Source organism: Gorilla gorilla, chromosome 7, assembly GCF_029281585.2.
Source record: "Gorilla gorilla gorilla isolate KB3781 chromosome 7, NHGRI_mGorGor1-v2.1_pri, whole genome shotgun sequence".
Classification (NCBI taxonomy): Eukaryota; Metazoa; Chordata; class Mammalia; order Primates; family Hominidae; genus Gorilla; species Gorilla gorilla.
This window is the reverse complement of record NC_073231.2, coordinates 64184879-64212185: the sequence shown is the minus strand read 5'-3', so window position 1 is coordinate 64212185 and position 27307 is coordinate 64184879. Positions and strand designations below refer to the sequence as shown.

Here is a 27307-nt window from a genome sequence, read left to right as displayed (position 1 = left end):
ACCATATTGGCTAGGCTGGTCTCAAACTCCTGACCTCAGGTGATCCACCCACCTCAGCCTCCCAAAGTGCTGGGATTACAGGTATTAGCCACTGCACCCGGCCTCCATTTTTTTTTTCTGCAAACATGTTCTCTGTTAAGTCCAGACAGTGAACCCTGAGTTTAGCCATCTAGGTATAAGTTGACATTTTGCATAACTTAGATTTTCGGGGTCTCTTCTTATCACTTTCCATCTTTGCAGCTAAAACCAGGTTGCCATTTAGGAATGGCTCTTTGCAATTTTTATTTGAATGAAAAATTTCCTATGATTTCATGTAGTTCTCCACATCTTTAAAGTATCAGAATTTAAAATAAACTACAGATTGCTCAGTTCAATAGATACAATGTTTATATATATGATGATACATAAGTCAATATATATGTAAGGTTTTAGACTTAAGTAAAATATTGATTAGATGAAATAGAAATAAATTAATACAAATCTCTGCCCATGTTGTGTCAGAGTAATTAATATACTATACTTACACATTATTACATATAAGGCCCACATATGATGTTTTATATGTAATCCTAGTATGAGTCACCATTTTGGAAATAAATCATCATTATGAACCAAGATGTACATATTTTTAAACATACAAAGCCAAATTCTTGCCTGTCTGCAAGTTGAAACACATGGGCAATTAACGGTGCTTCACAAAACTGAAAAAGATCTCTTAAGGATTTATAAAAGTTTGTTAAATTTTTAGCATTTTTAGCAACACACTTCCAGACCTAAAGCCATCTGAGGCTTCTCTATTTTGCTAGTATCTGAGACATGTTAAAGCTCTATTTAGCGCTAGAAGTTTTGACCATTTGCTCTCTAGAGCCACCCCATCTGCTCTGGAGCCTGTGGAGGGTGGGCAAGGCTGCACCCTGGGGGCTGGTCCTTGCTCAGAGCCTCTCTAGCTTAGGGGGAGGCTGCACCTTGTTCCAAAGAAACACAGACCTCTCTCTGCTTAACCTAAAGAGACATGAGGTGCCAGGAGCCACAAGGCAGGGCAGTTTTATTGTGGTGATTCTGTGTTAGTGACAATGCTGAGTCAGTGTGTCACTTTCAACAGGCATTTTAAATTTCGTTTGGATATTGTGATCACTCTCCCAGCAGGTCCCTCATTCCTATCCCTTCAGTTTCCATTTCTCTTTACTCTCATTGATCATGTAATAAAGCAATGGGAAATTTCCTGAAACAACTTTTATTTTTATAACCTTACTCTGTGGTGTATCTATGGACAACGACTACTCTAAAGGAGTGGAAGCTCATTACCAGTAACGTTTTTGAGGACTTTAAAGCCAACTTTTCTGTGCTGAGCTGTCTGGAAGTTCCTGATGATACCGGTGACCACATTTTTCTTATCATTTTCTTATGAAGTTATTTTGAAAATTTTCCCATCCAAATGGACCAGTGGGTGGACAGGGGACACAATTACTAATAAACTATGTAATCATTTACAATATAAAGTGGGAGAACTTCAACCAGGTTTTGGCAGCTAGCTGGTAACACTCCTGGTAACATAAAAAGGTATCTTGCAGTTAAAAAAATAAGTTTTGAAATAGTAAACTCATGACGGAAATCTTAAGTTATTTAAACATTTTCCAAAGGACATAGTCATCCCAAGAGCAATAGAATTGAAATAGGAACATTGTTAATTTATGTTGGGTTAAAAATACTTTGCATATTTAATGTTAATTTTAGCTTTAGCTTTTGCTCAGAAGTTCTGCAAATACCTGAAGGGATTTCAGCTTGCTCACCACCTCTCCTACACACCCCTGTCAAATGGCATGGACTGCTATTGTTATCAGTTTTAGTAGTCGCGTTATTTTCCATGTGAAGTCAGAGTTTAGAAGCGCTGCTCTTTTACCACTTTGGATGATTCCTACACTTCCTGGGAGGGAAGGATGACAATAGTCATATTGAATTTGTGTTCCATTTTGTCTCCTTTTCTTTAAAATTTTGCCACTGAAAGTACAGAATATCTGAAACAGAATGAAACCTCACTGGAAAATACAGTCTGTTAATGAGTGCTGGTGATACAAATTACCCCAAAGGAACAAGTTCAAATTCTGAAGTTCATACCTTGGTGAGGGTGAGATAAGTTGCCTTGCTGTAGCATGCACTGATGTCTAAGTATGCCTTAGGAGGAAATAATAATGCACATGGTGATTGTTAAAAGTACTATCTGCTCCATAGAAACCTGGTATCTTTTGCAAAGTCCGTGATACTTTGAAACACGAAAGGCTGGAAGTGTCATTAGCTGGGAAGGATGAATGCAGCTGCTATTGGAAGGATAAACAGAAGGTCCAGGTGGGAGCCGATTCTCCAAGGAGCTCGCTTCTTTGGTTCTCAATGGGATGGTGGAAATAAGCTTCAGACATGAAGAAGTCTGAAGTGGGTTAAGGTTCCAGTTCTCTTCTTGAGGAGTCTTCTGTCTTCCTGGTCCCAAACGCAGACCATTTTATGAAAGGCCTTTACCAGGCAGCTTTTCAGCTTCTGGAGAAACATTTCCTGTCAACTGGGCTCCACCTGCAGAGATGAGACACAGCTTGGGCAGGAGCATGGACCTCCAGGTTCTGAAACTGAGCACAGAAGACCTACCTTCTTGGTAAAATACATGAAATATTCTTTTACAGTGATGACAACAACTTTAGTAGAGCCCAGAAGTTTATTGAGTGCCTGCCTACTCTGTGCCAGGCCCTGCTCCAGGCCCTGAGGGTCTTAACAGTAAGATTGAGCCAGCTCATGTCCTGGATGAGCTGACATTTTATGGAGGGAGACAAACAATATGCTAGGAAACAAGAGAAAAATAAGATAAAGACAAGAGATGATGGCAAATTCAGATGAGTGCAATAGAAGACGCTAACAGGATTCCAGGAGACAAGAACTTGTTTCAGATGCAATGTAGGTAAGGTGATTCAGGAAGGCCTCTCTGTAGGTGTAGATCTCATTGCAAAGGATGAGAAGAATCTAGAAATGGGAAGAACCAAAGGACAAGCATTCCTGGCAGAGAAAACAGCAGCTGCAAATATGCTGAAGCCCTTTGCATTCTGAGAATAACATGATTTGGGTCACCATTGAAGAGACTGTAAATCTTTTAGCTACCTTACTTTTCTTTTAAAGGCTTGTTTTTGTGAGAAATAATTGGTCCCATCCCCACTTGATTTTGACATTAAGTGTGGCTAAGTAGAAGGACTGATTTTCCAATATTATGTCCTTCACTGCATAAAGAGAATGCTAAGTTTTCTGTTGTGTTGTTGTTTATTTTTGTTTTTTGTTCTCTTGGAGCTGCTTTTAATTAGAAATAAAACATGGCTTTAATGTTAACATCTGATTAATGTAAAGAAATATGTGTGCATGCTTTTTCTTGTTTCTCCTCTGTTCTATCCAAGATCATGAATATAGGTTTATGTTAAAAGTAGTTGTGAAAACAAATGTGTGTGTCACTAGAAATCACACACTTTTGAAGGGTTATAATCCTTCTCTCCTAAAAGTCTATCAGTAGAATCTGTTTTATTATAGAGAAGCCATCTACTTGGTTGTTTTCAATAAGTTCTGAATAATTTTCAAAATAAGGTGGCATTTTACTCTTTCTGATAAAGATAGCAAAGACACTGCTTTGAATTTCAAAGTATGACAGCATTATTACTCAGACAGCCTTCATTCTTTCCTGAAGTAACAGTTCTTTTCCTTTTTCCTAAACTGTTGTAACTGAAATATGAAGTTCATTTCATAATAACATAGTTAAAAATATTAAAACTTTCAAAAATATTACCTAATATGTTAAAGGAAAATTTATGCTCATATTTAAATTAGAACAATGAGTCTGTGCTAAACTTATTATAGAGTCTTATTACTTATAGTAGATGGATATATATAATTTTAGAAATAAGGCAGAATTTACTTTTCAGGGCATTGCCATTTTGGTCTGTGCTTACTAAATAGCAAAGAGGTGGAAGTACACGAGTAAATGGTTGTGAAATACGGGTGGTGGGCCAAGTAATTTATCTTCAAAATGTTACTCTGTCACAAGTGGCTTATCTTTTTTGTAGCCAAAGGATCTAAACTACTCTGCATGAGCAAAAGAAAATGTGCAGAAAGAAACATTCCTCAAAATGAGTTTGTTTCATGTTGTTTCAGCTCAGGGTGACAAATACTGGAGCATCGAAATGGAACTAGCCAGGTATAGGAAGAGCTGCTGCAAAGAGCAAAGAGTGGATGCATTTTCCCCTCTTATCCCTAGATCTGGGAGATGTGGCTTTCCTTTGAAGCTTTTCTGTACTGTGGAATTGCAGCAATTTCCTTGTGATTCTGCTTCCAAGCCTGGGCTTGTAGAAGATGGAGGCAGAAGGCAGGAAAGTTAGATGCAGAAAGGCAAAGCAGAGCCTTTGGGATTGTGGAAAGTCAGGACCATCTTCCTGCAGCAACACATCATGCAGAGATTGGTTTACTGTAACTTTCTTCATGAGAGTCTGCAGTTCCTCATACACTTGGCAACTCATTACACAATTATTCCGAAACGCCTTCTGCTGAGCTTCACAATGGCCTGATGGCTTTCAGAGCTCCCTCCCTGTGCACACTGAATCACCCTTTTTCTCCTCCTGTCCACCCTCCTTGGCCTAACCCGTAATGTGGCTCCCTGGTCATGTCCTTAGTCCTCTTTCCTAGTTCTATCACGACTTCTATCAAATCTGCATGGCTTCCATTTTCTATCACGTCCCAGACCCAGATTTTCAGTTGCCTCCTGATTGCTTCCTCTAAGAACTATAGACATCAAAGCTAATTTAGGTTAATCCAAAATTTAGGTTAATCCCCTCAAGCATAAAATTTATCTGCCTTCTCTGTTCCCAGTCATGGTGTATGCCTGCAGCCACCCGTTTTTCATAGAGTTAGTTTTGACTACAACTTCTTAGTAGTGCATTGGTCACCAGAAACTATTGCTTCTGTGGGATATATATCCTAAACCTGTGAAATCATCACAGTTCCATTGCTGTCCTTCCTGCCTCTGATCCCTCACTACTGTAGTTGTTTCCTGCAGTCCCCAATACACACACATAGAGCCAGCAGATTTTCCCTCTAAAAGACAGATGTGCTTCCTTCACCCTAACAAAGTCTTCAGCAGAGCCTCCAACCTCTCCCTAAGTGTGTATAAGATGAAGTCCAAACTCCACATGTCACAGAGCCCTTCACATCCAACCCCACTTACTTCTTGCCTAAGTTCAGGTCAATAAGTAGTATTGCATACCTAATGTATGCAAGGCACAGGGAAAATAAAGATGGGTAAGACACTGCGAGGAAACTTGCAATCTGAAGGGGTAGAGAGAAGAACCGGTGATTTAAAAATAATGAGTGAAGTGCTCGGAAGAAGACACGCATCCACCCACTTTTTATACTCCATGTACACTGGACATCTCCCTGTTTCCAAAGCAAGCTGAGCCTCGCATTGCATTTTGTGATTTTCCTCTCTGAAATTTCCATTCGCCCTTTCCTGCATGACATTCCTGCTCCACCTTTCAGATCCTAGGGGACTTTGTCTCCTCTGCGAAGTTTTTCCTTACTTCTGCAGACAGCTGCTTGCTTCTTGCTCTAAAGTTGCTAGTGCATGGGATCATGCTGCTGTCACCTTGCTCACTGGAAGGCTGGACTGCCTTTTTTATGTCTGTATTCTTTGCCCTCCTCTCATTCTTTGGTACTTCGTAGATGCCCAATTTCCGTTCATTGAATAAATGAATCCCTCACTTGGCTCAAGTTAAAATCAAGCATCTTACCTGGACTGATAAACATTCCAGCTCCCTGGAGCTCCTCAGTCATAAGTATATTGAGGTAGCAGGTTACCTAGATGAAGACTTAGAAAGCAAGACCAATTATCTCCCACTCCTTCCCTGCTTTCCTTCCTTTTATCATTCTTCTAGTAGAGAGAAGAGGACCTGGAAAAGACTAGCATTTTGGAGACTGGGAATGGTGACTGGGAGGCCACAAGAGGGCTGCCTGAAGAATGTGCTGGAATGAGGGAAAGAGATTGTGTGACAGGGTTTGGGCTACCCCATCCTCCAGGGCTCATTCGAAAGCACTGTTCAGTCACTAGCGTTTTTCTACTTAATCAATGGTGAATAGCTTTCCACAGGATTTCACTTTTGCAACATGATTGGTAATGGCTACATAGTGTTCTTTAGATGACGTCTTATAATTTAACTTTAGATGATGTCTTATAATTTAATTAACTTCCCCTATTTTTGGGAAGTCAGACTGTTGTTTCTTTTGCACATCTGAAAAAGGAACACCTCTCAGGTCTGATTCCCTCCTGAGGACAGAGATCTGGCTGTGCCCTTGTCTCTTGCAAGGAAATCTACATGTTGCTAGGCTGTTTTGCACTCTCAGCCTGTCCTCTGGGAATAGGAACGAGCCTGCTCACTGGCCTGGATATTCTGTCGTAAGAGTCATTTTTTTGGCTTTGTAACACATAAGTATTTCAAAAGCCACTCTTGCGGCCTTCTATTACACTATGAAAAACTGAGGGTCCACATTTGCCTTGAATGCAGACCTCCCTGTCCTATTGGGGATGTCTCTCTCATTTATCTTTGCTGCAGATCCCTGACTTACACCCTGACTTGTAATCTGGAACCACGCAGAGATTTTCAATGACAATGTGGGGAAACAGAATTTGTCTGAACTTTGGTGATTTTGGATGAGGTTTATATAATAATTAAAGCCAGGTATGATTGTTCTAGCTCCTTTTCCACCCGAACTGGGGGTGGTGCAATTAAATTCTGACACTAATGATCCAGAGCTGGCGTCAGACCCTACAATGAAGGGTTAAGTCTTCCATAAGATAGCCCTCACCTCAGAGGCCAGCAGCAAATTCCAGGCCCCCCCAGATCCCCCACAATTCTGACTGATGAGCGCTTCAGTTTGGATAATTCACAGGAATGCCTCACAGAACCCAGAAAAGCATTATACTTACTCTTACAATTTTTGTTTGTTTGTTTGAGACGGAGTCTCGCTCTGTCACCAGGCTGGAGTGCAGTGGGACAATCTCAGCTCACTGCAATTCCGCCTCCCGGATTCAAGTGATTTTCCTGCCTCAGCCTCCCAAGTAGCTGGGACTACAGGCACATGACACTACACCGAGCTAATTTTTGTATAGTAGAGATAAGTTTTCACCATGTTGGCCAGGATGGTCTCCATCTCTTGACTTTGTGATTCGCCCTCCTTGGCCTCCCAAAGTCCTGGGATTACAGGCATGAGCCACTGTGCCTGGCCTCTTACAGTTTTATTATAAGGGTGTAAACCAAAAAGTGTCCGAGACAGATATCAATCAGTATAGAGGTTTATTTTGCCAAGGCCGAAGGTGCACCCAGGAAAAAGAAACACAAATCACAATAGGATCTGTGGCCTGTGCCCTTTCCAAAGAGGGTTTTGAGGACTTCAATATTTAAACGGGAAAGATTGGGTAGGAGGGAAAAGATGAAAGAAACTAGAAAGGGGAAGATAGGCAATGAGGCCAGTGGCTACATTCTTGTGAGGTTTTGATTAATGCTCATCGAATCCACATTTTACCTGTCCGAAGACAGAAGTGGGGGAAAGTCAGTTGTGCATGCATCTTGCTCTTGGTAGATCTACATTTAAATCAGGTAAAGTAAGCACGTGGAATCACAGCTCTCTGAGGACAAAAGGAGGCAGTTTTTGTTTGTTTCATTTGAGTTCTCAAGCTTAACTTTTTTCTTTGGCATATCAAGTGTAGAGTCCAAAGATTTTATTTTCTTTTTACAAGGGATAAGCACAGAGCCAGAGGCAGAACTTCTATGCCCTGTCCTCAAAGAATTGCCTTCCTTGCACATCATCAGTTCACCAACCAAGAGGCTCCTCCAAGCCTTGATGCAAGGGTTTTTATTGGGGTTTTACTAAACCATTGGCCACTTGATTGAACTCGATCTCCAGCTCTTCTTCCCAAAGGTTAGGTGGCTGAAAGTCCCAGCTCTCTAATACACACATGGTCTCTCTGGGACCAGCTCCCCCTCCTGAAGCTATCCAGGGACCCACCACTAATCACCTCCTTAGCGTAACAAAGTTACTTCCATCACTCAGGAAATGCCAAGGAGTTTTAAAGCTCTGTGTTAAGAACTGGGGGAAAAGATCAGATAAACATATATATATATATTTGAGACAGGATTTTGCCCTGTCGCCCAGGCCAGAGTGCGGTGGCATGTTCATAGCTCACTGCGGCTTCAAACTCATGGGCTCAAGTGATCCTCCTGCCTCAGCCTCCTTAGTAGTTGAGACTATAGGTGCACAACACTATGCCCAGCTAATTTTTGTATAGTTTGTAGAGACAGGCTTTTACTATGTTGCCCAGGCGGGTCTTGAACTCCTAACCTCAAGCAATTCTCCTGCCTCAGCCTCCAGTCCTCTGTATTAGTCTGTTCTGACACTGCTATAAAGATACTACCTGAGATTGGGTAATTTATAGAGAGGAGGCTTAATTGACTCACAGTTCTGCATGGTTGGAGAGATCTGAGGAAACTTCCAGTCATGGTGGAAGGTGAAGGGGAAGCAAGGTATATCTTCTCATGGTGGTAGGAGAGAGACAGAGTGAGAGTGAGAGAGCACAGGGGAAACAGTCACTTTTAAAACCATCAAATCTTATGAGAACCCTCTCACTGTCACAAGAACAGCATGGGGGAACCCGCCTCCATGATCCAATCACCTCCCATCAGGTCCCTTCCTTGACATGTAGGGATTACAATTTGGCATGAGATTTGGGTGGGGACACAGAGCCAAACCATATCAGGGTGTGTTTCTGAGCAGGGGTTGTGATTCCAAATGATGAGATGGCTTTGTGAAGCTTGTCTCTTTCCACTGTACCTACCACATTTTCTCTAGTTTTTCATTACTTTGAATACCTAGTTGAAGCATATTTTTGCAGTTAAGATTTTTCTAAATTATGTTTGTTTTTGTCTTTTCTAAGGGCAGATTTGGCAGTCTTCTTGAAAGGAAGTAATGCTTATTGTGGTCAGAAGAAAGAGTGAGGCAACTCAGGGTCTGAAAAAAGAGACATGAAGAAAGCTGAGGACCAATCTATTCCAAGGTTCACTGTGGAAATGGGGCCCAACCCTTAAACGGTGTGTCCAGATATTGGTCTTTTCTTTCTTTAGGTCAGTTAACTACTGCTGCTGCTGCTACTACTACTATTGCTAGTATGCATTCTCCCTCAAATATCTTCAGATTACTATTATTATTATTATTATTATTATTATTATTATTATTATTTTTGAGTTGGAGTTTCACTTGTGTCGCCCAGGCTGGAGTGCAGTGGCACGATCTCGGCTCACTGCAACCTCCACCTCCCAAGTTCAAATGATTCTCCCGCCTTAGCCTCCCGAGTAGCTGGGATTACAGGTGCCCACTATCATGCCCAGCTAATTTTTGCATTTTTAGTAGAAACGGGTTTTCACCATGTTGGCCAGGCTAATCTCAAACTCCTGACCTCGTGATCCCCCTGTCTCGGCCTCCCAAAGTGCTGGGATTACAGGTGTGAGCCACCGCGCCCAGCCATATTTTCAGATCTTAATGTTGATGCCCCAACAAGATTTTCTACTAGAAAGTGTGATTGCCTATTTGGGTTTTCATCCAAATCAGTCTGATGTGAGTTGGACCCTGTACATCAGCTACAACTCAGCCTCTGACACATTTCTGGGCAAATCAAGCTAGGAAACCACACACTGGGGTGCAGAGGGATAACAACCACCACGTCAGCCATTAACAGCATGGCTGTGGGCTTCCTGCTGTACTAAAACTGAGGTGAAGGCAAGGGAGTACGGACTGATGTCTGGAAAAGTACAGAATTGGTGACTGTCACATTATATGCATGTGATTGTGTCAGACATCAAAGGCAGCTGATCTTTGCCTAAAGAAGGAAGGATAGAAAGGAACAACCTTATACCATTCTCAGAAAATTTCTTAATTAGAGAAAATGATTATTACTTTTTTTCCAGAGTTGTGCTGTATTTCCCAAGCTATATGTTTTTCATTTTACCATTGCACAAGTAAAACTGAGGAAGCTGTGAATTTATTGTTGAGTTAGGAATTCAAATAATCCATGTCAAAAAAGAAGCAAGCCTGAACAAAGGTGCTGCAGGTAGAAAAGAAAAATCTCAGCTTAAAAATTCAAGGAATGAGCATTGAACTCTCTGTGTATAATTAAAAATTACACCACTTAGAATACAATTACAAAAACAAATTGCACCTAAATCTTTTCTGTCCAATTATGTGATTTAATGCAGCGGCTTACAAAAAAAAATCTCTGCTCATTTTTATCTGCGTGTCAAACATTAAGCCCCTAGTGGTATTTTTCAGGGTCTATTTTTACTGTTGCAGAGAAACAATTAAGGTTATTATAATTAACTTTCCCATGACTGAAAAACTCTGAGTAATGTGAGCACCTGCTGATATATGAGACACATAATTATATAGTGTCTTTAAAAATACTGCCAATTTAAAGTAATTTGATAATTAATGGTAAATAAAAAGTGCCTAGGAAAAATATTTATGGGACCATTGTGGTCAAAAGTAAGTGCAACTTAGAAATTGCTAACGTTTTGCTCATAGCTTTGTTTTAAGGATATTCATGATTCAAAGAGGCTAATTCATGCTAGTGCTGATAGGCATGTAAATTTCAATGCTTATATAATATTTAAAGCAACAGTACCTAGCTCCAAATGCTGGAATCTTGGAGAACCAAATGCAGCTTGTATTTCCATGATTGCCATTCAGCTAAAAATGTACTATTGAAATCAGACATTCTAAGAATTGGCAGGTGTCATTCCTACACAATGCCTGTGATTCTCTTTGGTGAAAGAAACATCTGGTGATGTACTGAATTTTAAACCAGGCTGAGTCTATTGCTTGTTTTATGAAAATAACCGTTAAGTTTTAAAATCTGATTTGTCTTAGAGACAAGATGCTAAAGTCAAAATTTGGAGTCAAAATTTCCAGCCACATCAATGAGGAAAAGACCACACTAGTTGTAACTAGTCTCATCATTTGATGTATATATTGTCTTATGAGGGAGTTGGAGGCCTATTGATTGAAAATGAGATGTTATTGAACAGAATTACTAGGAAATAGCAGATTTGAGTTCTGGTTTCAGCTTTGTGATTCAGCTGTTGAGGGATAGTTGAGCATCAGTTGGCATTGTTTAAACCTCATTTCCTCATCCTTAGAGAACGTTTCTTGCATAATGACTAAATTTGGGTTGTATTTTATTAGTTTGAATAATGATACAGGTTGGAATAAAATTTCTATGTTTTTCATTTAAAATAGTAATTTTGGTACCGAAGTGCTGGGAAGGAAAGAGTATGGTCCCTTTAAATGATACTGAAGCTGGGAAGGGAAATGCTGGGTAGAGGAGGGCGTGGCCCCTGGCTAAGCCTCCACCCCCACGGACCTTGGTGAGGATAGGCATTTCCTGCCCAAATGTTGCATTGCCCAAGACCACCCTGGCCTGCCATGCCCATCCTGTGCCTATAAACACTGCCCCCCGCCCCCACCCCAGTAGGCAGAAGCACAGGCAGCTGGACTTCCAGAGGAACACATCAGTGGGGGAACACACAGGCAGCTGAACGTCCAGAGGAATGCACCAATAGGCACCAGCACGCCAGCAGGCCACCGACCGGCAGAAGCAGAAGGACATGGAGTTTGGCCGGGGCAGTTGGAGGAGAGCCTGGGCCACCAAGGGCCCGACTCTAGGGGAAAACCATCTCCCTTCTGGCTCCCCCATCTGCTGAGAGCTACTTCCACTTAATGAAACCTTGCACTCATTCTCCAAGGCCACGTGTGATCCGATTTTTCTGGTACGCCAACACAAGAACCCAGGGATACAGAAAACCCTTTGTCCTTGTGATAAGGTAGAGGGTCTAATTGAGCTGACTAACACAAGCTGCCTATGGACAGCTAAAGTAAAAGAGCATCCTGTAACACATGCCCACTGGGGCTTCAGGAGCTGTAAGCATTCACCCCCAGACACTGCTGTGGACTTGGAGCCCCAGAGCCTGCCCATATGTATGCTCCCCTAGAGGTCTGAGCACTGAAGAAGTGAGCCACACCCCCATCCCATGCCATCTGAGGGGGGAAAGGGAACTTTTCCCGTTTCAGTATCAGTCTTCTAAACATCTTACAGGAATACAATGTGCAGTTCCGTGTTGTAGGAGTAAAATATTTACAGATGACTTTGAGGTACAGAGCCATAAATGTGCAATGAGCCGTGTTAGAAGGAAACAGACTCCCCATCGTGGGAGGTGTGGGATTGCCAGAGGCTCCAGGAGTGAGCATCCGGATGCTGGATGCATTGAAGAGGCTCAAGTACCAGATTGGGAGTCAAACAGCCTGATTTGTAAGATTTCTAAAAGGCTTAAGGGTTTACGATGGTATCTTTGAAAACTGTACAATGTTGTACAAACTAAGGTATCACTGTGAAGAAAGATGAAGACTAAAATGAAATATTCTATTAAAAGAGCTCACCCACTACAAGTTTGAATAAAGAAATTTACCGTTATTGTAATCCTGGAGTAAAATATTTTAACTGGGCCAGGCGCAGTGGCTCATGCCTGTAATCCCAGCTCTTTGGGAGGCTGAGGTGGGTGGATCACGAGGTCAGGAGATTGAGACCATCCTGGCCAAGGTGGTGAAACCCCATCTCTACTAAAAATACAAAAATTAGCTGGGCGTGGTGGCGTGCGCCTGTAGTCCCAGGTACTCAGGAGGCTGAGGCAGGAAAATAGCTTGAACCCGGGAGGCGGAGATCGTGCCATTGCACTCCAGCCTGGGTAACAAGAGCAAAACTCAGTCTCAAAAAAAAAATGTATATATATAAGTGTCAATGCAACTTTCACTATTTATTACTTAATAGAGTTGATTTAAGATTGTAAACACAGTCATTTAAATGCTTCCCCCCCCTTTTTTTTTTTTTTTGAGACGGAGTCTTGCTCTGTTGCCCAGGTTGGAGTGCAGTGGTGCTATCTTGGCTCACTACAAGCTCCGCCTCCCAGGTTCACGCCATTCTCCTGCCTCAGCCTCCCAAATAGCTGGGACTACAGGCACCCGCCACTACGCCCGGCAAATTTTTTTTTTTTTTTTTTTTTTTATTTTTAGTAGAGACGGGGTTTCACCGTGTTAGCCAAGATGGTCTCAATCTCCTGATCTTGTGATCCGCCTGCCTCGGCCTCCCAAAGTGTTGGGATTACAGGCGTGAGCCACCGCGCCCGGCTAAATGCTTCCTTATACTTCAGATTCCTTCTCGTATGCTCTTCATTCTTATTCTTTGGCATCTTTTGGATATTTTGGTCATTTAGAGATACCTGAACAGTTATATATCTGTCTTCTAAAAAGCCAAGGCAAATCTCCACATGACAGTCTTTGAAGATATGATATTAGTCAAGCTCTTCTCTTTGGACTATTTAACAAGCAAAAACTTGAATTCCCTGCTGTAATTCAAATTAAGGTATTATTTCTTGAAAATCTAGGGAAATAAATGAAATAATTAAATAAATGAAATTTCATTTAATTATTTCATTTATTCCATTTATTTATAAATGAAAAATTTTATATTTTTTCAAAATAAAGATATGACAAAGGGTATACATTTTACAAGCCAAAAGTAGAACTTCGTTTATTTACAGTTTATGCCTGAGGGGGTGGATGAGGCTATGTTCACGTGTATAGTTTATGCCAGAATATGAGGAAGAATTGCTTACCAATCCATGTCATAAGGGGACACTAATTAGGTTTGGATAACAGCTAGAGAAGAGAAGAAACCAAAGGCCGATACCTAGATCTCTTAAAATATTTGTTGCAAACCCAGTGCCTCTCAAATGCCCTCTCTGTGCCAGATACTGTGCCAGTATTATGGAGCCTTGAAATGATTCCACTTTTGTAGTTTGCTACGTGAGTGACATGTTTTGCTGTGAGGAGAACTTGGAGGGTTTTCCTGCTGTCTTGAGAATGTGACATCACACATTATGAGACCGCACATGTCAGCTGCTGAACTTCAAATACATAGAAACTCCAGAGTTTCATGGATACTCTGAGAGCTTAGGCGGCACTCCACTAGCCACTTCTCTGACAAAACAAAGTAAGCCAGCTTCCAGGTGCCTTCTAGTAGTCACAGATCTCTGCTGCGTTGGATGCCATCTCTTCTGCGAACTGCTTGTGTAAAGGAGCACCTCAGTCTTTGATTAGACTCTCCTTTCCACAGAGGCCTGATTCCATCCCACTTGAGCAATTTGACTTTACTAAGTTTGAAGCTCACTCACTATGTGGTAAATGGACTTCATCTAATCGAGGGTATTCCCTGTAAGATGTGTTCATGTTTAAGCATTGTGACCCAAAAGAAAAAATATCTTTTTGTATGGCAATAAACTGAGTGATTTGTGAAATCATACCATGATCATTTATTTAACCATACAGAACAGCCAGGCATTTTACATGTGTTATATTATTTGGTACTTATGATAATAATTATCATTCCTGTACTGGAAGGACATCTCATGGAAAACTGACATTTTTTACAACCTCTAAAAGTAGTAAGATGGTTGGGAGAAAAGTCCTGGGAGTTATCACTTGGTTCACTATAACAGAAGGACAAGGTGGCCTGGATGTACCATTTTGGCCCTACAGGGCTGGCTGGGCTGGTGTGGCTGCCTGGACCACTGCTTTGCCTTCCATCAGTGACAATGAGCCCTGGACAGAGGAAGACTGGCGGGTCAAGAACATTCAGGGCATTTGTCCCTTGCTCAATGCTCGAATTTAACCCACCATAAGTAGAAAGGTTGAAAAAGTATACTTCCGGCCAAACGTGGTGGTGCACTCCTGTAATCCCAGCACTTTGGGAGGCTGAGGTGGGTGGATCACCTGAGGTCAGGAGTTTGAGACCAGCTTGACCAACATGGTGAAACTCTGTCTCTACTAAAAATATAAAAAATTAGCTGGGCGTGGTGGCGGGTACCTGTAATCTCAGCTACTTGGGAGGCTAAAGCAGGAGAATCTCTTGAACCTGGGAGGTGGAGGCTGGGTTGCAGTGAGCCGAGATTGTGTCATTGCACTCCAGCCTGGGAAACAGAGAGAAACTCAGTCACACACACACACACACACACACAAAAGTACACTTCCAAAAAAGGAACTTCCTTGTGATGTAAATAATCTCTGTCACCATCAGCCTCCCTACAGGCTGAATTATGACACAGGATGGAAAGTGGGGTGAAGTGATCTTTCCCTCCCCTGCTTCTATCTCAACATTTCATGACTGTATGAGCTGCAGAATGAGCAGGTATTAATTACCTAAGAAGAACAAAGAGAACAAAGTGCCCCACTGGCTTGTTGAGAAATGTGCAGTTCCTTTCTGAGACAGCCTCAGCTTGGCTCAAACCTAATCATTTGCTAAGCCAAAGAGGCTCAGGAATAGTTGAAAGTCAAAGTCAGGAAATACCATCATGCAACCTCACCGAGACAAAATAGAAAGGAACAGAGCTTCTGCTGTACAATACACAGTTGGAAAAACACAGTAACTAGACTAATAGATTAATTGCCTCCTCTTGAGGATTTTTTTATTTAATTTTTTATTGTTAGTTTTCAGTAAAAGACCCACATACTGTGGATCTAGAAACAAATGACTGTTGCATGGCAGGGCAGCAATGGAGGGATGGAGGGTTGCAGGCCTGCTGGGGAACCATCTAGTGTTGACTCAGGAATAGGGCTCGGTGGGGCCAAGTCCAGGAGCAGAAAGTGATCATGAGGAACTGGAGAGGATAGTGGAATTCAGCTCTGCGATGTCAGGAAGATAAGTCCAATGCCCAGGTCCTGAGGCACAGGTATGAGGTATGAGTGATGAGGCACAGGCCAGGAATTCAGAGCCAAGAAGAGGAGACCAAGCAAAAAGCTGACCAAAAGCACAGGGTAAGATACTCCTGAGTCAGCCCCAACTTATGGAAGCCCTTGCACATATTAGGCACGAAGGAAATATTTGTCGGATGAATGAAGGGATGCTTGAAGAATGAGGGTCTGTAAGGTTTGCCTTTCAAGGCTCATGGGACCTGATGGTAGGATGCATTGGTCAGGATCCAAGGGTGAGTGGGAGCAGAGCGCGCAGCAAAGTGACAGATACAATTCCACATACAGATGGGTAAATAAGGCAGGAATCCAAGTAACTGAAAGAAACAATTATCTGAAAATTGAACACCAGGAAAGTGTGTCTGGAGAGAGGGGGAGGATGAGGGAGATTTCGTGGCATGATTTGGGGAAGAATATCCCCAGGTGGAGAGAAAGTAAGGAGTGACAATAGGACAGTAGGAGCATAAGGCATCAGAGTAGCCAGGGCATGCAGTGTATGGGGCCTGTGGGCCAAGAAGCCAGGAAAGCTGTCTGAGCCCGAATGAGGAGAGCTCAATTCGGGCTAAGAACTTCAGGCAGGGTGCATGCCCATCACTGCATCATCTCATCACAATAGATGTGAGACCGGGGAAAGAAAGAGTTGAGGTCTCTGAAGGGCTAGGCATGCGGTTTGTGGTGTAGCAGGACATTCACGTAGTCCACAATTCTCTCTGAATTATGGAAATATCATGGCATTACCAAAAAGGGAAAAAAGTTAAATTATGGCACAAAAATTTTACAACATGTGTCTACTTTCCATCTTATGGACAATAAAATATGAAACAGGATAGCATTGTAAGTGCAGTTGACCCTTGAACAACTTGGGAGTCAGGGGCGCTGAACTCCTGCACAATCAAAAATCCACATATAACTTTTGACTTTCCCCAAACTTAACTACTAATAGCTTACTGTTGACCATAAGCCTTACCAATAACATAAACAGTTGACTAACACATATTTTGTATATCATATGTGTTAAATACTGTATTCTTACAATAAAGTATGCTACAGAAAAAGATGTTATTATTAAGAAAATTGTAAGGAAGAGAAAATATGTTTACTATTCATTAAGTGGAAGTGGATCACCATAAAGGTCTTCATCCTCATCATCTTATGTTGAGTAGGCTGAGGAGGAAGGGAAAGAGGAGGGTTGGTCTTGCTGTTTCAGGGGCAGCAAAGTAGGAGGAAATCCGCCTGTAAGTGGATCCTCAAAGTTTAAAACTGTGTTGTTTAAGGGCCAACCATCAATGCAATGCGAACAACAGATCTAGTGCTATGCTAAACTCTGAGAGTGTGACATGGAAGGAAACTACCACATACAACTAGTAATAGGATTTTCCCCCACCTTAAACGTTTTTGGAACGAGGAAGATGTAAATTTTTTAAAAGGAATAGTTTAAAAGCCTTCTAGATGTCACATTTACAATGCAATTCATTGTTATAAAATACTTACTGATAACAATTGTATATCTAACATACTTTACCAGCAGAAATATTTTACAGGGGTTTACATGACACATTTATCTCCTCCACTCTATAAAGCACAATCTTGTTTAAGTGAAGAATTTTGTGTCTCCATTTGGAGGATTTCTTGTGATTAGAAAATCCTTTTTGCTGGAATCATGGTGGTTGAAAAATTGTTCTTACTGTTCTGATTTTCCAAGTTTCCTTTGCACAGGCAAAAAATGTAGAGAGGAGGGGAAGAGGAAAACAGAGAGGAAATTTGTGTCCAAGTAGTGACAATGGAAAGGTGAACATTTAGCTAACTGAAACCAACCCAATAGTCCCATAGATAGTGTCTTGCATAAACATAGAACTTGACCCTTCTGGTCTTAAAACTTAAACCTTACATTTGTTTAATCTGAGTTCCTTCCTCAGGAAATGACCTTCAGGTCTCTCAAAGAAAGTGTCAAAGAATTGAAACTCACCAGATCACCACATCCAGACAATGAGATGGAGGACCCCTCATTCATCCTGCTTGTACACATTGTTACATTTCTTCCCTACTTAGAAACCCCTAGTTTTAGTAGGTCAGGGAGATGGATTTGAGACTGGGCTCCCATCACCTTGGCTGCAGCACCTGATTAAAGCCTTCTTCCTTGGCAATAAAGGTCTCAGTGCTCGGCTTTTTGCTGTATGGCAAGCAGGAGGACCTAGGCCAAACCCCTGGTGTTCTGGTAACATAACCAGAAGCCTTTGCTTTGGTAGGTACACATGGTTATTTTCCAGCAGAAAAGTAGCCAAGCTAGAAACAGGTGTTGTCCCAGAGAGGTCTATGAGGTGGGGAGCAGGAAGGGTCTGGTGGGATGGGGCTGGTGTGCAGGGCACATTCCTGAGGATTCTTTATTGGGAGAGACTTCTGCCTTAGCAAGAAACAGCCTAGAAGTTTCTTGCCTGGGGCAGATGGTTGATTCTGTGTGCAATCTTCTAAATGGTGTGGGGTTTGCCAAACATGGTGCTTAGAATCTGGACTATCCCTTGTATTTCTGTCTTTCTTTATCCCAACCTCTTGCTCAGTGGCCTCTTTCATTTGCTTCTTGAAATGTGTGGTCTCCAGTTCCCAGACTGCTGTTTTACTCTTCCTTACGGCTCTGCCCTGATGTACCATGGTGCCTGGCACATAGCACACTGTTATTAAGAACTTGTTGAGTAAATGGCCCAATATGGCATTGACGTTTTCTTTGAAGTGCCTGTCTTAGTTTGTTCAGACTGCTATAAAAAATTACCACAGACTGGGTGGCTCACACAACAGAAATTTATTTAACACAGTCCGGAGTCTGGGAAGTCTGAGATCAGGGTGCCAGCATGGTCAGATTCTGCTGGGGGCCCTCTTCCTGGTTTGTAGACAATTTCAGACCTCACATGGGGAGAGCGAGAGGAAGCAAGGTCTCTCCTGCTTCTTCTTGTAAGGCACTAATGTCATTCATGAGGGCTCCACTTTAATGACCTTATCACCTCCCGAAGGCCCCATCTCCAAATACCATCACACTGGGGGCTCGGGCTTCAACGTATGTATTTAGAGGGGATACAAACATGCAATCCACAGCAGTGCCGAATTGTCTAGAGACCCCAGGCTCTTCAAAATCTCTCTGGTTTGCATCTGTTCTTGCCCAGTGAACCCTCCTGTGTATTTACCTTGTTTTGGTTGGATATTCCTTGTTTTTTTTTTTTTTCTTTTATATATAGTGAACCACAGGAGATTTGGGGGCTGATTATATCTGACTGCTGGTAGTCTAGTACATGTGATTTCTGGTGCTCACTCTTCACTAGACCTGGGACCTAGGATGAGTCATTTCAACTTGCAGTATTTCAGCTTTCTCATCTACAGAATAGAAAGGTCCTAAATGTTTTATATGATTCTGGAACTTCTAGTTCTAACATTTTGTCACTATAAGAATTTCCCCTAAATCATTCCTTTCTTATTATAGTCATTGATTACTTAAATTCAGTGATGTTGAGATGGATGGCTGTGTTTCCTTTTTGTTTAACAATGACCACAACTGTATGTCATTATTATTATTTAGTAGAAGGATTGAGGGGAGAAAGTATCATTAGAATAATATTTTGGATTTTCTCTTACCTGCAAGCTGGCTTTCTCATTTTGCTCCAATAGTCCTTATGATTCGGGAAAAGAGGACAAGGCAGAAGCCCCTTTGGGAAGGAGGAGCATGACCCTGTGGAAGTGGCTCTGTCTGGCTTGTGGATTGTGGGCAAGCCTTTCTAAAAGGCAGCAACCGAACCCTGTTTGCTGCATTAATCTCACTCTGAGCACAGACTTTTGAAAGAGAGGGTGGCATTGAATGGGATGGCAGCAAAGCTAAAAGTCAACAGGCCCCTTTTTCTTCACCCGGTGGGCCTAGACCGACACTATCTTGCATGGGGTCCTGCCAGAAGCATCCTACAGCCACATCAGAATAAATAGCATGGCAGGTGGGTGTATGTAGACAGACGAGGCTCAGAATTTATTGACCATGAGTCTATTTTGACCTTGAGTATCTTGGAAGGTATTTTGGAGTTCCCGTGTACCAGAGGAGAGACGGAGGGGCTGAGATCAGAATCACTAGGTGAGGGTAAACACCCAGGGGCCTTGTCACAAGGGGGCATGGCAATCCTATCTAAGGGCTGCAGAATAGATGAGAGAGCCAAAGCAAGGCCACGTCAGCAGCTGAGAAAGATGTCACGCATGACAGAGACAACATGGACCTTGAGATGCCAGGTGCAGGGTTCAGGAGCAGAGGTGAGCAGAGCCTGGCAGAGAGGACTGCATTGCTGCAGAGGCCAGCAGGAGCCCAAACAGCAGGGCCTACACTGGCTGCCCACAGACCTGAGACCTGTGTCTCCCTTGCCCACCTGGGGACATGGTAACTCCATGTGTATCCCACCTGCCGGGTGCTCTTGTGGCAGGAGAGGCTGGAGAAGGAGCATACTCTTGAAATGACAGTTGCAGTGAGGAAGGAGGCAGTCAGAAGCCTTAGGACACTGCTTTCCTGTGAACAGACACGTTTAAAAGTCCTTTTCCCCTCCCTTGCTGTACAGTGGCGCTGATGGGGTGGGAGACTAAGGAAGGAAAGATCAATAGTAGAAAATAAGCAACACAGATGTGCTTTGCTCACTTGAGTGGAAGTGAGCACAATTTCAGTCCAGCCACGGCAGCATCGTCAGAGGAGGCTGCCTGCCTTGTGCTTCCCACCTGGAAGGGAGCTCCTACCTGCTCTCTCTACATCATTTCTCCAGCTGGTGGTCTGGGCCCCAGGATGACCAGGAAGGGAGAAAATTACCTTGTCTCCCCTGGGGCCAACAGTGCACAGAATGGATGGGCTTGGTGGGGGAAAGGCTACGAGCACGTGAGTACTAATACTGTGGTCCCTGTCCCGTGTCTGATAAGGCCCTCCGTGTGCAGCAGTTGTTTTCTGTTAAGGAGTTACACATGAAATAAGAGAAAGAAGTAGTCTGATGAATGCCATTTTCCATTTTGGATGTACAGACGGTCACTCAAATTCACACTTTGATTTTCCTGGGTGGAAATGGCAAAGGGTGACAGGTCCATTATCAATCTACTAAAAAACTGACCTGGTGATCATGGGAGTCTTTCACGATGAATTTGATTTTATAGTCTCTTAGAATTAAGATGAATTTGTTTTTGTAAAATCCCAGAATGTAATTAATAAAAATGGTAAGTGTCTTCTCATTCCCCTTCATAAGTATGATGCCAGGAAACGATATTTGCAATCTCATGCTGGGGAAAGACACTGTCATGGGAGAGGGAGAACACTGGGCAGGAACGGAGTGGGGAGGAGGAGGGAGGGGAATAGTAAAATTCCCCTGCATGGGAATAATGTACTTGGCACAGCCTGGTGTTCTCATAATAAAAAGAATAACTATCATTCTCCTTTCCCCATGAGGCAAAACAGATGCTGTCTCTGTGACGAAGTGCTCACTCTTCAGTGGAACAGCCATTTCCACAGCCAAATGTCTCAACAGCAAACTGGAATTCCCAAGCCAGGTTCCCCACTCTGTGCAGCACACCCCTGAAGCAGGTGGAGACTGTGTTCACCTCACAGTGGCAGCTGGAATATGAGCGTGCTTGGGGGTGGCAGTTGCAGAGGGAGGGAGGAAGGGAGAGAAAGGAGGAGACTGAGGGAGAGAAAGAGAGAAAGATACAGAGAGAAGGAGAGAGAGAGAGGGAGAGACAGCAGGAGAGGGCGGGCGGCCAGAGAAGCAAGCACTATCGCGTGCACACACACACACACACACACACACACATGCAGAGAGAGAAAGGGAGGGAGAGACAGAGGGGCAGGGAGAGAGGGAGAGACAGTGGAGGGGTGGGACAGAGAAGCACACACACACACAGAGGCAGAGAGAGGGAGAGAGATAGAAAGAGAGAGGCAGACACAGGCAGAGAGAGAGGGAGAGACAGTGCAGCGGGGAGCAGAGAAGCACAAACAGACACACAGAGGCAGAGATAGAAAGGCAGACAGACGGAGAGGAAGAGACAAGGGAGGAGAGAGAGAGGGAGAGGCAGAGGGAGAGAGGCAGAGACAGGGGAGAAAGAGACAGAGAGGCAGAGGAGGAGAGAGAGAGAGAGAGAGGGAGAAAGCGGGGAGAGGCAGGGAGAGAGGGAGAGAGAGAGGGAGGAGAGGAGACAAAGGCAGACAGAGAGAGGCAGAGAGAGAGGGAGAGACAGTGGTGGGGCAGAGAAGCACCAACATACACAGAGGCAGAGAGAGATGGGGGTATGATGGGGGAGAGTGGTGGAGAGTCAGGGAGAGAGAGAGATTGGTCTCCCCATCTTGCCCTCACTGACCTCCTGCCAGGGTGCATGGGACAGGCAAGGGAGCCACCACAGTGAGAGTAGAGAGCTCTCCTAATGTTCTCAATTGAGAACAAAAAAGAGGTCCTGTGATTGTGGAAGGATGACTTGGATACAAGGAAGGATGTGTCATTCCTCGCAGCCACCTCTGCAGAGGTCCCAGGGCTGTGTGCGATCTGGGCACTTACCTGCCTGCCAGACACATTGAAGCCCGCGATGGATATGCAGGGGAGAGGGAAAGGGGCTCCAACCTGGAGAGCCCACATGCTAGTCAGGGAGGGGGTGACATCGAATTGTGCTTTCGAGCTCACAAAGCCCTTTGTTGAGCTCCATTGCATTTGTTCTTCACCTGCACCCTGCATTATGTTGCCAGGGTTTTAGCGTCAACTAGCTTACCCGGTTACCTGACTTGAAGTGGCAGAGATGGACTCAACTGAAGCCTGCTAACTCTCATTTTAGCCCCTTTCTACCACATGCTGCCTCTTATAACATAGACCCCAGCATGCCTGGGTGGAGATCTGCTGGAGTTTATGAGTCCGGGTACCCTGGGAAAAGACGTGGATGGGATTGAGTGAATGGAGGTGCAAGTAGTTTCTCTCTCTGGGCAGCAGCCACTGCTTGGACACCACAAACACTTCCCTGCAGCTGAGCACCAGGTTGATTAGAGCATAACATTTCCGGGGAAAATGGGAAAACTTGCAAAATGCAGTTTGTTTTTTCTGCAGGTCCATGAGAATGTTTGTCCAGCTCATTCTTTTTGGGCCTTTATGCACAAGCAGAGGCAAATCTGAAGTGATGCTTGCAGCAAGGCCTTCTCTACAATGGCGAGGAGGCACATCAACTCCCTTTCCCCTCCCCTTGCTTTCTGAGGCCGCTGTTTCATTTGTCGTGAAGGTGGAATCGAGGCACTCAGACGTAGGTAGGGCACAAAAAAGCTGCTAAAAAAGCTAACATCCACGTGATGATGACCCCTTCCTTCTCCATGGCAATGTAAGTGCTTCCAGTGATTCTATGTGTTATGAGCATTTTTCATCTTAAAGGAGATTTCCATCTACCTTTCCTGGTCCATTTCTTTTTCCAAGGAGAACAAATATCAGAAAAATAAAAGGAAATCAAACAGCACAAGTATTTAACCCGAGTCTGGCTGCTCCTGGCCAGTCCATCCACATTTTAAAGGACAGAGGCGAGGGGCCAAATCTCCCCTGGATAAGCGCCTCTGCTAGAGTCACAGACTGGCTCCGTGATCTTAGCACTTAAACTTTCGGTAACCCAGTTTCCACATCTGTACAATGTGGACAGAAATATATCTATCCTGTGGGATGGTAGGGAGGATTAAACCAAACAGTGCACATCCCAGGTGGAATGCAGTGCCAGGCACACAGTGCACACTCAGGTATGGTTTGCTGGATCCTCAGCCGCAGCACATGTGTTCCAGACCCGTTTGCTACCACAGGTGTACTTGTGTCACCGGAAAATGGAAAGGGAAAAGCCACGCGCTTGAGGCACATGAGCTCCGCGAAGCTCAGAAACTTTCTCTGGGGACAGAGGGAGGTGAATCTGCTAGGCGCCCCGCCTCACGCCTCCTATCCTCACAGTAACAAATGCTTCAAATAGCATCACCTGTCAGAGTGTGTTCGGTTTCTAGATTGTCAGGCAAAACCTCAATTAAAAAGAGAAAAAGAAAAGAAAACCACCAGGAAACTTAGTTTAGATCATGTCACATGGCCAAGAATATGTCAATTCTGGAGGAAACTTGTTTGTCAGAAGGTAAGATATTCATGGCACCCCACAGAGCCGAATTTCTAGGGTGGCAATATCTTGTCCAGGGGTTTGTCCCTCTCCTAATGAAGACTGTCACACTGCAATACTTTGGGGGATGTGCAGACTGGAGGAGCCCAGCCCTGTGCATGACACCCTCCAACAACAAGGAGATTGCATCTTACAACTGTCAGGAAAATAGATTTGCTGCCGAGCACTTGTCTTAGTGCAGTTTATTAGACTGCATCAGTCATCTTATGCTGCTTAGTCCTCAACACAAGACTTCAGATGGGGAAGAGCATGCGAGATTAAAACACAAAGGGAGAATACACAAAAGGTAGAGGCTTATCTTCACTGAGAAAGGCTAGATGGGGTGCCTAGGTGATGATGGAGAGCACAGAAAAGGTGCCCATCCAGTCCCTGGTGTCCTGGGGACACAACAGTGCAGGCTCTCCTTTAGAAAGTGGTTTTGAGGTGACTACCGTGTGCTGCCATTTCCATTCTTGTCCTGTAAGAGAGGCAGGAGTGCCTCAATGGGGTTGTCTTTGTGCCCGGTGGGACTCAGTGACAGCAGCCAGCTGAGGTAGCAAATACAACAGCTTGGCGGATCTGACTGCAAAGTCTTTGCCAGGCTCAGGCTTGCTTGGGCCATTGAAGGATTCTGTGTGTTTTCTCCTCTGGCCTCAGATGTGTTAAGTATTCCTCCAGTGTGCCCACCCTCTGAGGCCAGAGATAGGAGGTCATCAGGCCGTCAGCTGGCAGAGAGGAAGTCCCTTCTGACCTTGAACAGCCGGTGAACTGCTATCCACAGTCTGAGAAGTAGCCACACTCTCATGTTGCCCATGTCTTGATGAGATACCTAGCCAACTTTGAGGCCTTCCCCCGTGTGCCTTAAACCTTCCTGTACCAGGTATTTTCAAGTAGCTGTTTCTTTTCTTTGGAAATTTTTCTCTTTCTCTGTCTAGACACATTTTTCAAAGTCTAGACAGAGACCCGACTCCTCCAGGAAGCCTGTGTGGATGATGACAGTCTCTGATAGTTTTTCCTTCTTCTGATTGCTTGCATTTTCTGTACAAATTTACCACAAACTTGCCTGTATCGTGGTTACCTTAGAAATAATGTTGATCTTGTTTTACATTTTTTTTTTCCTTTCTAAAAGGCAAGCATTGTACTTCATACTTCTTTGAATGTCTGCAGACCAGCACATAAAAGGAGCTCAATGCCGCTTTGTAAAATGGCCTTTCTGTGATTCTGGGAGAACCTGGTTTACACTGTGGACTATCAGTAGTGTGTGTGTGTGTGTGTGTGTGTGTGTGTGTGTGTGTGTGTGTGTGTGTGGTGATGGACGGCCATCCTGCTCCAGGCCTCAGGAAGTGGGAGTAGGCAACTGTGAGATTAGACAAACCTGGAATATTCACAGCATTGTCGCCTTTAATACATTCCAAATGTGAACTGCAGTGGCCGAGAGTGACTTGTTTCATAGGCTCCTTTCTTTCCCCTGCCAGCCCATGAGTGTTAGGAAAGGAGAGTTGCCTAATTGATCTCTGCAGCTGCAGGACCCAGCACAAAGCCCTGCCCTCAGTAAGTACTCATACATTTGTAGGAAACATTGTTCTCTCCTCTCCCCATCATCCCAGGTTGGCCCATGCTAATAAAGAAGAAGTCCCTCCCTTTCTGAGGTTTTAGAGAAAATTGGCTTCCCTCCTTTCCTTGCCCTGCACTCATCATCCCCAATGGAGAGGAGCACAGGATAGGATGTGAAACTGGGGGAAGGAGCTGGAACCGGATGGCTCCTATCACTGGGGTGGTCTCTTTTCCAGAACAGCCTATCCAGGGGTCATACACTTCCTTCTTCCCTATGGAGAGGTCTGCAGTGGTCTGTCTGCTGACGGGAAAGTACAATTGGAGGGAGAATGTAAATGCTCTATTATGTCCCCAGATGCAAAATGTTTCCAGTTCTGCTTCACTCACAACAAACCTAATGTTTTCATCTCTTTCTGGATTCTTTCTGAACTCTGAGCAGGGAGAGGAGCCATCATTAACTATCACTACCACATCTCAATAAAGGGAAATATCTTGAAATAATATATCTTGAAAAATGAATTCTGGGCCTGCCTTACCTCTGCTTCTCTGTATGTGTCACTCTTGCAGGCCAGTCTCTCACTTCACCTCCATGAGCACGGGCTGCACGGCTGGTGTGAACCATGGCAGGACTGATGCCTCAGGATTTCAGAAAGAAGAAGAAAGCAAAAGACTTTTCTGAGCACTTCTTTTTGCCCTGAGCTGGCCTCTACTATCTGGGAGGCCGTATATTTGCAAGAGGTCCTACATAATGGCTCTGAGGATTCTGGTGAAGGTGGTTGAGGAGAAGCCTAGTGTGAACTCAGATATGCAGGTCTCCTGAGGTATGGAAGGAGAGTTTATGTATTCACCATGCCTTTTCTTTTCTTCATACTTTGACGGTATGAAGTGTGAAGTGGGTAGCTAATTCCCAGAGATCACAGACAACTCCTCTGGGAGCTTGCCTTTCATATGCAAAGCAACCAATCCACAGCCTACTCCCACCACCTCCTCTATGGGGATTTCACACTCTGGGCCAGCTTTCCCTCCCCTAATCGCCCCAGGGCAGGGACCAGACAGCTAAGGACAGCCCCTAAGTCCTCAGAGCCTTGAAATGATTCAAACCAGCCAATCCTAAGCATGCGTATCCTGCCTTGCCTGTGTTCCCCATGGAAACCACAGTAAAGGCTCTTGCTGGTGCTTTGCTCCTCCACCCACCTCCAGACTGACCCTGACGCTTCCCTCTATGCACTGCCTCCCATGTAGTGCACCCCATCCTCTTGGGATCTGTGAGTAATGAACTGTGTTTTCAGTGGCACTTGTCTCCTGATCTGTTGGCCTTGCCAGACCTAAATGATAAAAAAGCTTATATTTTAAAACAGTTTAGAATTACTGAACTCGAAAGAGAGTCATGAATAGAAGAATAATAATATCGCCATCTCTCATTGGAAACTCACTTTGTGCCAGTCGTTGCTGTAAGTTTATTCACGGCATTAGTTAATTCAATCTTCACACGTTCTCCTGTCCACTGATGCATTTTTCAAATCAGGAAAATGACTGGGATCAGAGGAGATAAATAACCCTTCCAAGGTGACACATCCGGGGAGCGGATGAGCAGACACAGAAAACAGCACACATTTGCAGAAAGGAAAGGAAATGATGGAAATGGCTGTGGGCTGGCTTCAAAGTGAAGGATTTTGTGTTTGTGAGAATTGGAAATCACTGC

The 27307-nt window shown here is 43.8% G+C and overlaps 1 long non-coding RNA gene across 2 annotated transcripts in view; it reads right to left on the bottom strand.

Moving 5' to 3' along the window:
- Positions 1-365: 365 nt before the first annotated feature.
- The window catches only part of LOC109028108 (uncharacterized), a 42122-nt gene continuing 15180 nt past the window's right edge, over positions 366-27307 (bottom strand). The window contains exon 2 of one of the 2 annotated variants that reach the window (XR_008667856.2): positions 366-2562. This is a non-coding gene — a long non-coding RNA (uncharacterized lncRNA). Of the gene's footprint in view, positions 2616-27307 lie in introns of both variants that reach the window. The other variant, XR_010134981.1, reaches the window with a different exon arrangement.